The following is a 15,757-nucleotide window of genomic DNA, read 5'->3' as shown; positions in this document are numbered from 1 at the left end:
AGCCTACCAGCAGAGCCAGGGGCTCAAGCCCTGCCGCCCAGGCCCAAACTCGCTCGGGACGCGGCAGGAGGGGCGGGGCGGATCCGAGCCGCCATTGGCTGCCAGTGTGAGGGGGCGGGCCCTCGCGGCTGGGATTGCAGGTCAGGCGCCGGCGGGGACCTGGAGGGAGGGCTGCGCATGGGGAAGGGGGCCGTACCCACCGGATGCCCCGGGAGGTGGAGAGGTCAAACGCAGAAACGACCCTAGGAGGGCGGTGGGAGGGCGGTCCCCAGGATAAGGAATTAAAGAATGAAGGAAATGGAAGAGAACGGAGGGATAAGGGCAAGTCTGTTTCCCATCACTGACTACAAAGAAAGATACCATTTTCTGCATGTTTGAGTAGAGGCAGGTTCCCGCAGTGCGGCTGTTTAGAAGGCCTCAGCAGCTCAGGAAAAAGCCTTTAACTTTCACGTGTAGTAGTTGCATTATGGCCACAAGGTGGCGCAGAAAAATCACACTTGGGCCCATCTTTGCAAGCATTGCTGGAAATCTCGCGTTTCCTGTTAGAATGCACTTTAAATTAGTCCTTAAAAAAAAAAAAAAAAGCTCTTTTTTACTCCCTGATAACTAGAGAAACTAATAAAGTAACCTGCTGCTGCTAAGTCGCTTCAGTCGTGTCCGACTCTCTGCGACCCCATAGACGGCAGCCCACCAGGCTCCCTCATCCCTGGGATTCTCCAGGCAAGAACACTGGAGTGGGTTGCCATTTCCTTTTTTAGTTAAAAATAATATTGCCGATTTTAAACTGAAAATAGATTTAATCCCTACGCAAATAGTTATGTTTGTACCAGTTAGGCAACTGTCAGTTGCTGATAGATCTCTTAAGTTATTTAGTGAATTAAATTGAAATATAATGAAATAAGAGATTTCGTATTTCTGCTTAAAGATATTTTCAAAGTAAGATTTGAGGTTTAGGTAATCTTTGTAGAATCTTTTACACGGATTCCAAATTTCAATTCTAATTAATTTAGTTGATATAATTCAGAGTTGCCTTAATCAGATCTTAAGTTTGTTAAGCAGTCAAAAAACATTAACCTTTTTATATGCCAGGAGTTTAGGTAACGTCAATTTTGTGGGAAAGAATGACTAAGATAACAGGCTCCAATGCTAGACAGTATTTCTCACTGGTTTTCCTTAAGAGTGCATTCTCTTCAAAGAGGCACATATTATTTCATAAAGACTAGTTCTTATTTGTTTGTTTCCATCATTTATAGTCAAGCTAAATGTTTGTGCTGATGGACAGCTGGTATTACCTGCTGGTCTGATTTTCAGAGTCTGCGGATTAATCCATAGTTGGTATGCAGCAGAGAATACCAGAAACCAAGGTCCTCATCAAATAATGCTGAAGCTGAAGCTCCAATACTTTGGCCACCTGATGCGAAGAACTGAGTCATTAGAAAAGACCCTGGTGCTTGGAAAGATTGAAGGCAGGAGGAGAAGGAGAAGATGGAGGGAGAGATGGTTGGATGGCATCACGGACTCAATGGACATGAGTCTGAGCAAGCTCCGGGAGATGGTCAGGGACGTGGAAGCCTGGCGTGCTGCAGTCTGTGGGGTAACAGAGTCAGACGTGACTGAGCGACTGAACAACAAGGTCCTGGTCAGCATATATAATCTTAAACTGTACGCTTTTAGTTTCAAGTAAAGAGTCCATCTGGAAGAAAATTTCTGAAGATTACAGTTAAAGGAGCAGATGATCAAGGTATCTTTCTGAGATCTTTAATGTCTAAACTTGGACTGTCAGACCATTGGAAGGCTGCACACTTAGACCACTTTAATTTATAAAATTCCCTTCATTCAATTCTGTTCTAAGGTTAAAGTATTTAGCACAAATCACCATATCTGGCGCTCCATGAGTGTTTTTTGGATTAAAACTACTTTGGAAATTTGCTTTGATACGCCTGGTAACTTGGTCCTTGCATAAGGTCACATGATCTTTTGTTCACATGGGCTTCCCTGGTAGCTTAGATGGTAAGGAATCTGCCTGCAAAATGGGAGACCTGGGTTCATTCCCTGAGTCGGGAAGATTCCCTGGAAAAGGGAATGGCCACCCACTCCAGTATTCTTGCCTGGAGGATCCCATGGACAGAGGAACCTGGTGGGCTACAGTCCATGGGGTCACAGAGAGTGGGACATGACTGAGTGACTAACACTTTATTCCAGGCAGATGGGACAACCATTCCTTCTGAGAATACTTTCCCTTACTTTGCTCTGAGCCCTTTCTCCATATGAAAAAAGCCTACTCTTTTTTTAGAATTCATCTCAACTTTTACTCTCTGCTGCTGCTAAGTTGCTTCAGTCGTGTCCAACTCTGTGTGATCCCATAGACGGCAGCCCACCAGGCTCCCCCGTCCCTGGGATTCTCCAGGCAAGAACACTGGAGTGGGTTGCCATTTCCTTCTCCGATGCATAAAAGTGAAAAGTGAAAGTGAAGTCGCTCAGTTGTGTCCGACTCCTAGCGACCCCATGGACTGCAGCCCACCAGGTTACTCCGTCCATGGGATTTTCCAGGCAAGAGTACTGAAGTGGGGTGCCATTGCCTTCTCCGTCTTACTCTCTGTGAAGCCTTTAATGATTGCCATAACTGACTGAATGTGTGAGACTGCATGGTACAGTAGCAAGAACATGGTCTCCTAGACCTGAGATGAAACCCCCTGGTGTGCTGTTATTTTTCATGACTTGGGAAGGTTAATTTCCTGAGCTTAATTTTCCATATTTACTAAAGAAAATAAATACCTAATAATAGACAAAAAGTTCCTGACACATAATAGACATTCTATAACCATTCATAAAACACATAGTGTTCTGTAAGACTTAACACACTTTTATATATATTTTTGTATTATAGTTATGGTGCATTTTTTGTTCATGTAATCTTTTCTACTGAATGGGGAGTACCTTAAAGCCACACAGTATAGTGAAGTGGGGATCAGCCTGGTCGCTGGAGTAGGCCATGTGTGCGTGCTAAGTCGCTTCAGACGTGTGTGACTCTTTGCAACCCTATGGACTATAGCCCGCCAGACTCCTCTGTCCTTGGGATTCTCTGGACAAGAATCTTCTTTGGTACTGGAGTGGGTTGCCATGCCCTCTCCAGCGGATCTTCCCAACCCAGGGATCGAACCTGCGCCCCCTACACTGTAGGTGGATTCTTTACTACTGAGCCACCAGGGAACCCCTGCAATCAAATTTTGGTACCACCATTCCCTAGCTGTTTACTTGGACAAATTATTTAACTTTCCTGTGCTTGTGCTGTAAAGTGAGACTAATACCTCAGAATGCTGTTAAGGTTAAATGAGTTAATATTTAATGAACACAGCAGTGTTAGGTATATAGTAGTCACTGAATAACGTTAACTTCTAATTAATTATACTCTCAACTTCTCCAAACACAGAGCACAGTATTGATTCCATAAGCATTTAGCACATCTTATAGGACTGTTAAAGCCCTTCAGTTGTGCCTCTGTTTGGCTTTCTTCTCCCCAATTCCTACATCAATACACTTGTATCTATATTATTTTATGATATATTTGAGAAATTAAAGGAAAACGCTTAAGAAAAATAGGTGGTTCTGGTGAAGACAAAAGTAAAGGTAAGTATGCAAAAAATAAAAAAGATAAACATATAACATTATTAAACTTGGGAGCTGGAAAGAACTTTAGAATCAATTATCCAATCTCTGTATTGTACAGATGAAGCCCCCAAATATGAAATAATCTACTCAAAGGCCCCCAGTTTTCTACTCCCAACCTAGCCTTCAAAGCAGTTATGAATAATAAAAAGATAATGTGTTTGTTCTTTCTTAAGGCTATTTTACTATAAAGTTGAGCAAGAAAAATAGAGGGCAAATATGTACTATCCAAATAAACTGGCACATAGTTAGTCTCAGAGGTGACACTATGGAAAAGTTAGAAGTTAACTGAAGTCAGAACTGCTGAATCTGAGTTAAGGCTCTATTCCTTAAAGTTAATAACTTTGCAATTTTGGGCAAAGTTGTTTCCTTTTCTCTGCTTTGGTTTATACCTTTGCAATGGATAATTGGGAATGGGACTGTAATATTTGTTTTGTTAGTATGTAGACTAAATGAGATTATGTGAAAATGTTTCAAAAATTGAAAAGCACCTTGTGAAAGTTCATAGCACACTTATAAGAAAACTTCATAGCACAGTTACAGGAAGGTTCCTTACCTCACTATGGGGCAAGCCATCTTAGCTCTCTGAGATTAGGATCTGGTCATATGCTCTCTAGTCCTCTTTTCTTCTCCAAATAGCATAGTACACACAGTACCATTCTTTTGCATTGTGTATGAAGCATGGCAATGCAAAAAAAAAGTCTGCCGATGCAAAAAACAACTCGTAACTCATCCCTTTAAATTTGTCATAACTCATCCCTTTAAAATTTTCCAATTTTATTCATTTAAGTAAATTAGGGAGATGATGTTAATGATCAGGCACTTACCTTTCATATTTCCTTTGCAAAGGTTCATCTAGTCAAGGCTATGGTTTTTCCTGTGGTCATGTATGGATGTGAGAGTTGGACTGTGAAGAAGGCTGCGTGCCCAAGAATTGATGTTTTTGAACTGTGGTGTTGGAGAAGACTCATGAGAGTCCCTTGGACTGCAAGGAGATCCAACCAGTCCATTCTGAAGGAGATCAGCCCTGGGATTTTTTTTGGAAGGAATGATGCTAAAGCTGAAGCTCCAGTACTTTGGCCACCTCATGCAAAGAGTTGACTCGTTGGAAAAGATCTGATGCTGGGAGGGATTGGGGGCAGGAGGAGAAAGGGACAACAGAGGCTGAGATGGCTGGATGGCATCACTGACTCGATGGACGTGAGTCTGAGTGAACTCCGGGAGTTGGTGTTGGACAGGGAGGCCTGGCGTGCTGCGATTCATGGGGTCGCAAAGAGTCGGACAGGATTGAGCGACTGATCTGATCTGATCTGATCTGATTATGGAGAAAGTTGAGGAAGTGATCTGAGTTTTAACAATGTGTTGCTTAATCATTCGTTCATTCATTCACCAAATGTTAAATGAATACTAGTGACAGAGAATAATAAAGTCTAGTAAAGGTAGACAGACATTGAATAAATATTCACAAAAGGAAATGGAAAAATTATAAGCAGTGACAGCTTTAATAGCTATTTTAGTAAGTGCAATAAACAGACTAAACTGTGCAGTTACAGGGATTAATATATCAAGAATCAAGTGAAACATCACTTGTAGTCCAAGGAATCCTTCCACTCAACTCCTTCAATTAACTTCTTTTAGTAGTTAATTAACTACTAAAGAAGTAGTTAACTTCTTTTAGTAGTTAATGGTAACTTTGTTTTTCTTTTAAAATACCTGAGAAGCTCAGATAACTGATGGATAAGAAATTTGTTTCTGGCTCACCTGATGTAACAAATGTTTCTACGCAAATACCATGACAGAGATTTACCAGGGGTTATTTTTTTTTTCTTGATTTCTTGACTATATGTTGACATTTCATCTATGCAAAAGTAGGAGAGAGAAAACAGAAAAACACATTTCAGAAGAGTTTGGTATTTTGAAATAGAAACAATGAATTATTTAAATGTTTAAAACTGTGATATACTGAATATCTTGACAAGATGCCATCTGTCTTCTACTCCTTTAAAGAATCTTTTTCTGATTGATAGAATAAGAACAAAGAATAGCAATCATTCTCTCTCTGCCTGGTGTGACATTAGGTCGACAGTATATTGCTTAGATTTTACTCCCATAGGTCCAAGCTCACTTCTGAAAAGTCTTCCTCAACATCAAATTCACACTGCACATCTTCCTAGACACTCTGTTATTTCTGAATGTGAGATAACCAGACCTCTGTTCTAATTTTTATCTTAAGATTGAGAAGAATCAGCCTTAGCTTTCTAAGAATCTGATTCTGGAGGACTTTGTTTATGGCAGTGTTTCCAAGCAGTTCCAGTGCTCCTGGGAGGCAAAATATGCTAAAGGTCGAGTGCTGAGTTTGCAAAAATAAAGGAGTGAATAGCAACTTTGTGCCTGCCCAGTTGACTCGGTTATGCAGGATGGTATGCTCTAGCATGATCTTCTTTGGGTACATCAAACCCAATTCTCACTCATCCTCCTCTCTCAGCTTTCCCTTTGGTCGCTCCCCTCCCTGAATAAATTTCAGCATCTCTGTGTTAACAGCCACAGGATTGCCGCTGCTTCCTAGCCCGTGATTCCGATGTGCTTGCCTTAAATAACCTCTCCCTCTGCCAGCCTGACTTCTTTATCTGTGACAAATGAGGCCAGAAGTTCATTGGAGCCTCACAGTGACTAAGAGAAAGTGCCTCCATCCCAAAGACACTGCCTCCACCTCCCTGGGGAGGAGAACCCTTCCATTCAGAGGTAAGCCTGGAGGCAGAGTTTTTGCTTTCCCTAACAGCTAATATATGTTTTTTTCTCACCTCAAAGTATCCAGATTTTCTCTCTCCTTACATCCATCTCCTGGTTTCTCAGGCTCTGGGCCCTCCTTATTAGCCCTATTGCTTGTCTGAATCAGTTGAATTAAAACAAGGGACTTCCCTGGTGGTCCAGTGGCTAAGACTCCTCACTCCCAATGCAGGGGATGCAGGTTCAATCCCTCGTTGGGAGCTAAGATTCCCACATGTCACAACCAAGAGTTAACATGCTGTAAATAAAGATCCTGAGTGCTGCAACTAAAACTCGGTGTATAGCCAAATCAATAAATAATAAATTCTGAAAAAGAATAAAATGGCTGGAGCTCCTCCCTCAAAATCCCTGCTCATAAATCCATGTATAACTGGGTGTTAATTTATGGCAGGATTTTTTTTCCACAAATTTTTGAGAATTTTCAAACATACAGAGAAGTTGAACATCACAATAAACACCCCTCTAACTCACCACCACAGAACTTTCCTGAGATGCTATATCCTACTGCTTTTTTAATTTTTCCGTCCTCCTTGATTCGTGTGGATGGTTGGACTATTAGTATTTTTGTAGCAGGATGGAAGTAAAAGCCCTTAGAAAGGTGGCTGCTAGCTACATGAAGCTGTTTACATTTTCATGATGGTTAACTAAGATTACAAGTTAGATTCATCAATTGCACTGGCCACATTTCAAATGCTCAGTAGCCACGTGTGGCTAGTGGTTGCTGGATTGGGACAGCACAGAGGTCATTTGCATCATTTCAGGAAATTCTATTTTATGGCACTTTAAAAGCTCTTGGGTCTTCTGTAGAGGAATAAGTTTATTTAAGAAATGAGTCTGGGTTTCTTGGTGGGTAGGAGGAGCCAGAGAATTGTATTTAAGGCAAGAGAGGGAGGCAATACATGCTAATGTAAAGTGCTGAGTTTGCGAAAACTTAGCGCTTGAGTTTGTCCTTGAAACCAGGACAGGGCCCAAAAGCAATAGGGTCCCGTGATTCCTAGGGCCCCACCCCCTCTTCTGTGACAGTGTACCCAGAAGGAGGCAAAACTTCAGAAAAACGGTTGCATGGTGTGCCCAGCAGAGTTGAGTCTAAATACTGACCTTCAGGGATCCACTGCGGCCAATAAGTTTGCCCTTAGAAGCTATGATGGGCTTCCCACTTACTAAACACCCTATAAGCCTCAGGGATTCCGACTGAGTCCTGGGAGAGAAGATTGTAATATTGAATGAGATTAAATTTCCTGGCAATCCAATGGGACTGATGCTCAGCTTTGAATTTTACTAGATTTAAAAGAAGAGGTAGAAATTTCTTGTTCCATGCCCATATAAAATTTAGTGAAGGACTTCCCTGGTAGCTCAGACAATAAAGAATCCAACACATGTATGCCTGTGGCGGATTCATTTTGATATATGGCAGAACCAATACAATATTGTAAAGTTTAAAAATAAAATAAAATTTAAAAAAAATTAGTGAAAACAGTGAAAAAATATACATATATATATACATAGTTTTTAAATTGCATTCTTTGTATATCATTCATAGAATATATAAGAATTAAATACCATCAGATGGGCTAATAGTATTTGGCATACCTCCCCATTTTCATTCTCTGGCAGTCATTGTTTTTGAATAATAATAGTATGTCATGCAGCTCCCACCTTCTGAAATATGACACTGTCATACAGGCTGATTGTTAGGTTCCCTGCAAAAAAAAAAAGAAAGTATTATTGGCTTTGTGGAAAGTATTATTGGTTGGTCCTAAATTTCAAGATATTGTGAAGGATGCTTTCAGTGCAGTTTGCAATATCTATTAAGGTGGTAGGTTATTCATACAGGCACTGTTCCATACCATGTAGGATGGGCATGGTTCCTCCCCTTACAGATGTTATGGTTGTAGAATTATTTGTCCTGGAAGATATGTTGAGAGATGAAAAATTCAAGAGTATCCTGTGATCCTTTCAAAGAGAAGCTCCTACACAGTACCTGTTGAAATTCATTTACTGAATCCCTTGTCCCAGCACAGAGTTGTTTTCCCCAGAGGATAAAAGGGAATTTTTCCTAATTTTTTACAAAGGCCTATATGAGCTAATTGTCTCCCTGATGTTAGAACTCCTTTTCTTTTAGTAAATCTAAATCACATAGGTTGAAATGTAAGCTGCCTTGTTATTATTCAGCCCAGATTGCTGGTAAGTCTTTAGATACATAACACGACCATACTTAATCAAACTCGGTAACTCAGAGATGCTACTTGGTGATGTGTCCATTCTGACTTTTGAGTATTTTATTAATTAAGTACTACAGTCAACTAATGATGAGTTCCTAAAGGCCTGAACCTTACCCAATTACCAATCACTTAGACAGGATTTCTCAGACTTGCTACTTATAAGACCCTCCTGGGAAGCTTGTTATAACTTTCTTCTACCTCTTTCTAACAGCACAATTCAATAGAAATTTTTAGGCCCTTTCCTGATGATTCTGATTTAATGTGAGATGAGACTTAGAACTAAATTTTTAACTATTGTCCTGGTGGGCTTTTAGATGAAAATTTTTTTTTAATGTCCTAAGATTATTGAAAGGTAAGAGAGGTTATCTAATAGGCCCAAAGACTTGGAGCCCACCACACTGAAGTTACCTTTGGTGTTTTCTGTGACTGCAAGAAATACTGCTGAATAAGACATGTCTTCACCATCCTTGATGAACGAGGAACATTAATAATGCAGATAAGAGTCAGGCCAAATGATATTGAAGAAAAAACATGGTCCAGAAGCCCTAATTCCTTTTAGAGATTAAATTTTAAATGGTAAACTCAGTAGTTCCATCATAGCACAGAACGAGGTGAATATTATGTAGTCCTTGAGCTCTAGAGAGTCAAAAGTCTATTTTTTACTCTTATACCTTGCAAACATTTCTGGATATACAAATATGTATAACTACACTCATATCTATATGTATTTCTTTATAAGTAACAAAAACAGTATATGTTCTCTTATGGATGTAATTTATGTCTGTTTAAATATATATTATATAAATCCAATATTACTATAAAATACCAAGGCCAATTTTCATTTGTAACTTTTGTGATGTTTTATTCTTTTATATATCTTGCATATAATGATATCCCTGTGAAAAAACATATAAGAGGGAAAGATCCCAGAGTGGTAAACAATGCTTTCAAAAATAGAACTACTAAGAACAGTGCTAAAAATTAGCTAATCTGCCCATTTACTAAATATCTAGAGAGCACTTTCTCTGTAAAAAGTTACTATAGAGGATACAATGGTATTTAAGGCCAAGCTCTGCCAATTGTACACTTTCTGGTGTATGTATTCTTATGGCAGAAGTGGAGGAGAAGGATGATGAGAGGAAGAAAACATAAACCAAGGTGCCATGGCAGTTTAAGTCCATACAAATGGAACATGGAGGTGATCCTATGTCCTGCTTTGCCCAGGAGAGTCCTCACTGATGCTTGTTGCTTTAGCATAATTATTAATTGTCTCTCCCTTTGCTCTCAAAACTGTCCAGGTGTAAACATATACATCAAAATTCCATAGAAGTTCACAGGAGAGAAAATTCTCTTCCAGTAATAAGGCACAAGGAAAATGTCACTGAATCCTGAAGGATGGGTTTGATTTCAGAGGTAGAAAGACAGATGAGGAAGCAGTCAAGGGTTATGTTCCATTATTGCTTACCTGCATTCTTCCAGCAACTTCTCAAATGATGACCCTGCTTTTTGGCAATCTACAGAATACACATTTTGACCACTATTCTGTAATATTTCTGCTATCTGAACTGCCCCACCCTTCTCATTCTTCAAATCCAGGTCAGAGTTTACAGTTATAACTGTCCCTGAATCCTCCTTCCAACCCTCTCTAATCCAAGGCTGTCGAGTCACTCACCCATTCCTCTATGTATTCTGTAATTTGTACTTACTTTTGCTGAGCCTGAAGGAAGACCCCAAACAGTGACAGACTGAGAAAGCAGGTTGACTCCTGGCTAGTTTTCCTGGTGGTTGAGAGGAATAGAACATGGTCAAATCAGTTTTGGATGTATGAAGTTGACGATGAAGACATATATGCAAGTATAAAAGTCCAACAGAAAGTTAGAATTGTAACTCAAAAAAAGAGGCTGATGCTGCAGAAGAAATCTGATAGGAGAGGGGAACAATTAAAAAGTGAAGGCTAAGATCCTAAAGAAAGAAGAGACCTAGAAAAGCTTAGTTTTTATGGAAGGCAAGGGAAGATGCAATTCAATGAAGGACGTGGTGATGACCATCTTCATCAAATTCTAAAAATCTATAAAAAATATGATAAAGACTGAATAAAGATAATTGAATTTGAGTAACTGTAGACTGGTTGGAGGTAGAACCAGATTTGAGAACACTGAAGAGAATGAGAAGGTGCTTTGTAAGAAAAAGATTCAACATTGGTTTGATATTTGAATCTGTTGTGGTTTAGTTGCTAAGTCATGTCTGACGCTTGCAACCCCATGGACTGTAGCCCACCAGTCTCCTTGTCCATAAGATTTTCCAGGCAAGAATACTGAAATGGGCTGCCATGTTAGAGTCTCAATATATTTCAAACAACTTGAAGAAGAAAGATAAAACTTGTATCTTAATGTTCTCTAACACACACCACACTGTGGCAAGTTAAACATGGGGTAGTGAATTCATGAAAGCTCAGGAAGTAAATTGAATTTCCTGTAACAGTATATTTTTAATGAAGAATTTATACTTAAAATATAATTTCCTATAAATTTATTTTAAGAACTTTCTGGTCTCCATACCATGATAAAGACTACATTCCTGGAAGACAAACAAAATACTGCAGTTAACAATTGAATGGTTCTGTGACCATCTTGCTCTTCTAATAAACATTAAATAAAGAGATAATTCATGATAACCAGAAATAGAGTATATACAGTTCTGTTGCACATGGATAATGTTCTTTCTTCCTATCTTCACCTTTTGTATTTTCCAGTCTTTTCTTCATAGTGTTATTGAGAAGGATAATGACCAGCATAGTATATGAATACTCCATGTGCTTATGTCAATAAGAATATTCACAGCCACATTTTCTCATCAATATCATTGGGACCTATATTTCATTTAATTTTAACCAAGAGTGAAAGTGTTGAGTATAGAACCCTGAATTTAAAAGATATTTTTTAAAAAGGAATGAGATATGAACAATGAGAAAAAAATGCATCAGGGTTGAGAAAAGTTATTTTTCAAGATTAGAAAGACAGTTTTAAAAGTGCAAAGTTGGACAGAAAGAAGCAATCAAAAGGAGAGAATAAAGACACAAGAGAGGGTAATAACTCAACACTGAGTACTCAGTTGACATTGCAGATTATCTATTACTGATGTCAAGAATTTCTTGGTGATGCAGTTTCCCCAACAATACTCGATTGTCAAGAATATTTTTCTCCTCTAGTGCCTTTGCTGCCACACTGACTGAATCAGTGTTAATTGACAATTTAGGAGAATATTCCTATGTTCCAGGAAGGACAGTACTAGAAGTGCTATTGTACATGATTAAAGCAATAATATTTTAATTATGAACATTTCAATACATTCATAGTTGACTAAGAAGCATTCATCTTATTATATAATAGTATGAAATTTAGTCCATGTATGGTAGAATAAATAACTATAGGACAAATTTGCAGACTTTAATATAGTTTGTATAGTTCTAGCATCCAAACTTTTTGTTATACACTTGTGAACATACAAGCTTATGAGGTTGAGTACTGATTGTCTATCCCACTGGTTCCTAGACTCTTGATTTGCTGCATCAGTAAAATACAAATGGGAGGACCAATACAGGGTTGCCAATTTGTAATTTAGCTAAATAAAATATTAAAACAACCCACTATCATTTATTCTCATCATTTCAAAAAGAGCATTTTAACATGAAATGTTTTTAGTCTTTGGAAATAAAACATTAAAAAGGCACATTTTTACAGTAAAGTTCTTTAATTTGAATATGTTTAGCTTTATAAATAGGAGAAGACGATGGCACCCCACTCCAGTACTCTTGCCTGGAAAATCCCATGGATGGAGGGGCCTGGTGGGCTGCAGTCCATGGGGTCGCTAGGAGTCGGACACGACTGAGCAACTTCACTCTCATGCATTGGAGAAGGAAATGGCAACCCACTCCAGTGTTCTTGCCTGGAGAATCCCAGGGATGGGGGAGCCTGGTGGGCTGCCGTCTATGGGGTCGCACAGAGTCGGACACGACTGAAGCGACTTAGCAGCAGCAGCAGCAGCTTTATAAATATTTATCACATCATTCATAATTTCCATGGTTAACTGTGGCATGTGAAATACTTATCATGTGGGTGCTGGCCTGTAGAGCTGAGTTTGGGATTATTGGTTGGTACTTAAAATATCTGGACCCCAGGGGCTCATATAGCCAATAAGATACCTTCTATTACAATACAGGCAGAATCACCAGAGTTTAGATCACAAGTTTCCAATTTAATAGATCTAGCTTCAAATACTGGAGTCTTAACCACAGATCTCTCCTAAAAATATTCTTATTTTTAGTAACATAAGAGTTACCACAAAGGATAAGGAATGTAATCATTTGTCTCTTCAAAAACACAACTTCTGGAAAATAAGAATAGTAATTAAAATGCAGTTTTCTTTGAAGTAACTAGAAATAGTTTATATAATTTTAAGAGTAGAATCATAAATTCCAGAACACAGAAAAACAGGTGATAAAGTGAATACACACACACACACACACACACACACACACACATTGCAGTAACACAAGAGCAACAAAAAAATCTTAACTTCCTTGAAGACACACACATATATCTAAATCACACACATATACACATATAATTCATTGCCTTTTCTGTGTTAGTCTCTCAGTCGTGTCCGACTCTTTGTGACCCCATGGACTGTAGCTCACCAGGCTCTTCTGTCTGTGGAATTTTCCAGGAAAGAATACTGGAGTGGGTTGCCATTTCCTTCTCCAGGGGATCAACTTGAACTCGGGTCTCCCGCATTACAGGTAGAAATTTTTACCATCTGAGTCACCAGGGAAGTCCTTTAGTTGTCCTTCAATCCCACTCAAAAGTGAGTTGCAGACATCATCCCTGGTGCTGCTGCTGCTGCTAAGTCGCTTCAGTCGTGTCAGACTCTGTGCGACCCCATAGACGGCAGCCCACAAGGCTCCCCCATCCCTGGGATTCTCCAGGCAAGAACACATCCCACTCATCCCTAAATACTTTAATGTGCATTTTCTGAGAGTAAGGATATTACCCATAATTATGTAATAGCCTCATTTAGACTTTATAAAATTAAGGAAATTAAAATACTTTTATAATACTAGTACTTAATCAAGAGTCCATATTCAAATTTAGTCAGTATTCCCAGTAACATCCATAATTATTACTATTTTTCCAGTCCACTATTCAATCCAGAATCACATGTTGTATTTAGTTTTCATAACTCTTCAACCTCAACTTGTTCCTTACCCTGTCTTTGCTTTTCATGACATTTCTGAAGAGTTCAGTCATTTCATAGAATGTCCTCAATTTGATTTTCCTTATGATTAAATTCTGGTTATGCCATTTTGACTGGATACCAAGAAGTGATGTCTTCTTCAGAACTGTCCCATAATTGATGAAGATAGTGTCTGCTAGGTGTCTCCACTGTAAGCTTTATTTTAAAAAATTTTAATGCAGAAGAAATACTTTGAGACAATGTAAATGTCCTATTCCTTGTCAAACTTTCACCCATGAGTTTTAGTATTCATTGATTCTTCTTGCATGAATGTCTTTATGATGGTTGCCAAGTGGTAATTTTCTAGCTTCATTATTTCTTCTACATTTGTTAGTTAATATTCAACTGTGAGGAAGAGCTTTTCACTTTTTCCATTTATGTTAGTACATACTTGTGAATTCTTATTTTATCCAACGGATTATAATCTGTTACTATCTTTCACTATGTAAAAATAATACCAAAATGACTATGGTGATTTATATGATTATGTTTCACCAATTTGCTTTATATTTGAAAAGGTACCAGTGAGTACTGGTATGAATGTGGAATATTAAAAAAATCTGTAGGGATTATCCTATAATCCTTATTTTTGTTGGTTAGAAAGGGGAAATTCTTTTCAGAATTAGTTGCCCTGGTGTTTTAGAGCAATGATGTCATGAAGAGACAAGGTCAGGAAGCTGAAGGATAGGAAGAAGCACTGTGTGTGATCTCTCCTCTTCTCATCAAGATCACGTCCTCTTTCAGACTTCATAACTGACATTGTGCAAATCTGAAACAATGAGGCTTCTCTTTTCCCATAAATTTAGATGTTCCTTCAGCTGTCACTTTTATTGTTTGGGCCACTCCAGTAACTGCTCCATGATCTCTGTGAAATCTGTGCTCGACTGTAGTTTCCCCAGTTCCTCTTTCTCCATCTGCTAATGCTGGTTAGATTAAGCCTCCAAGCTGACCCAGGGCAAATCTTTGCCTGTCGCCCACTTTCACAGGCTATTTTAATCACTGTTTCATCCAGGTGAGAGACAGATGGCACACTGAAATGAGGCAAGAGAGACGTTTTTCATGAAGGGCCATTTACAAAGATGTCAGCAAGATAAAGGGGCCACAGGTCTAAGGGAGCAAGGCAGAGAGTGATGACCAGCCCCTAACAAAGTAGCTCTCATTGTAGGAGGGGCTGTCTGACTGGAAGTATGACCTTTGATGAAGGCAGCACTGCCAACCCAGAGCAACCTGGCAAAGATGACACTAGGTATAAACACCCAGCTTCACTGTTCTCCTGCTTTCCTGATGGTGTTTTCCTGCTGGGGTTTCCCATTGGCCAAACCGATTGCCATCTGGAGGGTAAGAGAGCCTGTTGATTCAATTTACAAATTCACCCTCACACAGAGCATGATGGAGGAGCAGGAAGAGTGGTTCTGGAGGAGCAAACAAAACACCCCATTCACACACAGCAACTTCTAATATTTTAATAGGTTTTGGGGGATTCTGTTTGTACCTTAAGTGGTCACCCAACCTTGCTTCTTGTTCTGCTAGAGCCTCCGGTTTATAATCTGCTGCTTGTAGTCCCTGGTAGGCCACTCCCTCCAGTCTCATTCTTACCCCAAGTTTTCTTGCTCTCAGCCCAGGGGTGGGTGGGTGGGTGTGGTGTGTGTGTGTGGTGTGTGTGTGTGTGTGTGGGTGTGGGGTGTGTGTGTGTGTGTGTGTGTGTGTGTAACTCCCCTTCTCCCTCAATCTGTAGAATAAAACTTATCTTGTTACACAACATGGTTAACCAAAAGTAACCGGGCAAACAA

At 39.3% G+C, this 15,757-nt stretch overlaps 1 long non-coding RNA gene across 1 annotated transcript; it reads left to right on the top strand.

Moving 5' to 3' along the window:
- Positions 1-86: 86 nt before the first annotated feature.
- On the top strand, positions 87-6,206 carry LOC132342960 (uncharacterized). Its single transcript, XR_009491554.1, has 2 exons — positions 87-1,741; positions 4,516-6,206. It is a non-coding gene; the product is annotated as an uncharacterized lncRNA (long non-coding RNA).
- Positions 6,207-15,757: the final 9,551 nt, after the last annotated feature.

This window comes from Bos taurus, chromosome 2 (assembly GCF_002263795.3).
Source record: "Bos taurus isolate L1 Dominette 01449 registration number 42190680 breed Hereford chromosome 2, ARS-UCD2.0, whole genome shotgun sequence".
Classification (NCBI taxonomy): Eukaryota; Metazoa; Chordata; class Mammalia; order Artiodactyla; family Bovidae; genus Bos; species Bos taurus.
Note: the sequence above shows the minus strand (reverse complement) of the source record. Positions and strands in the feature narration are given on the sequence as shown.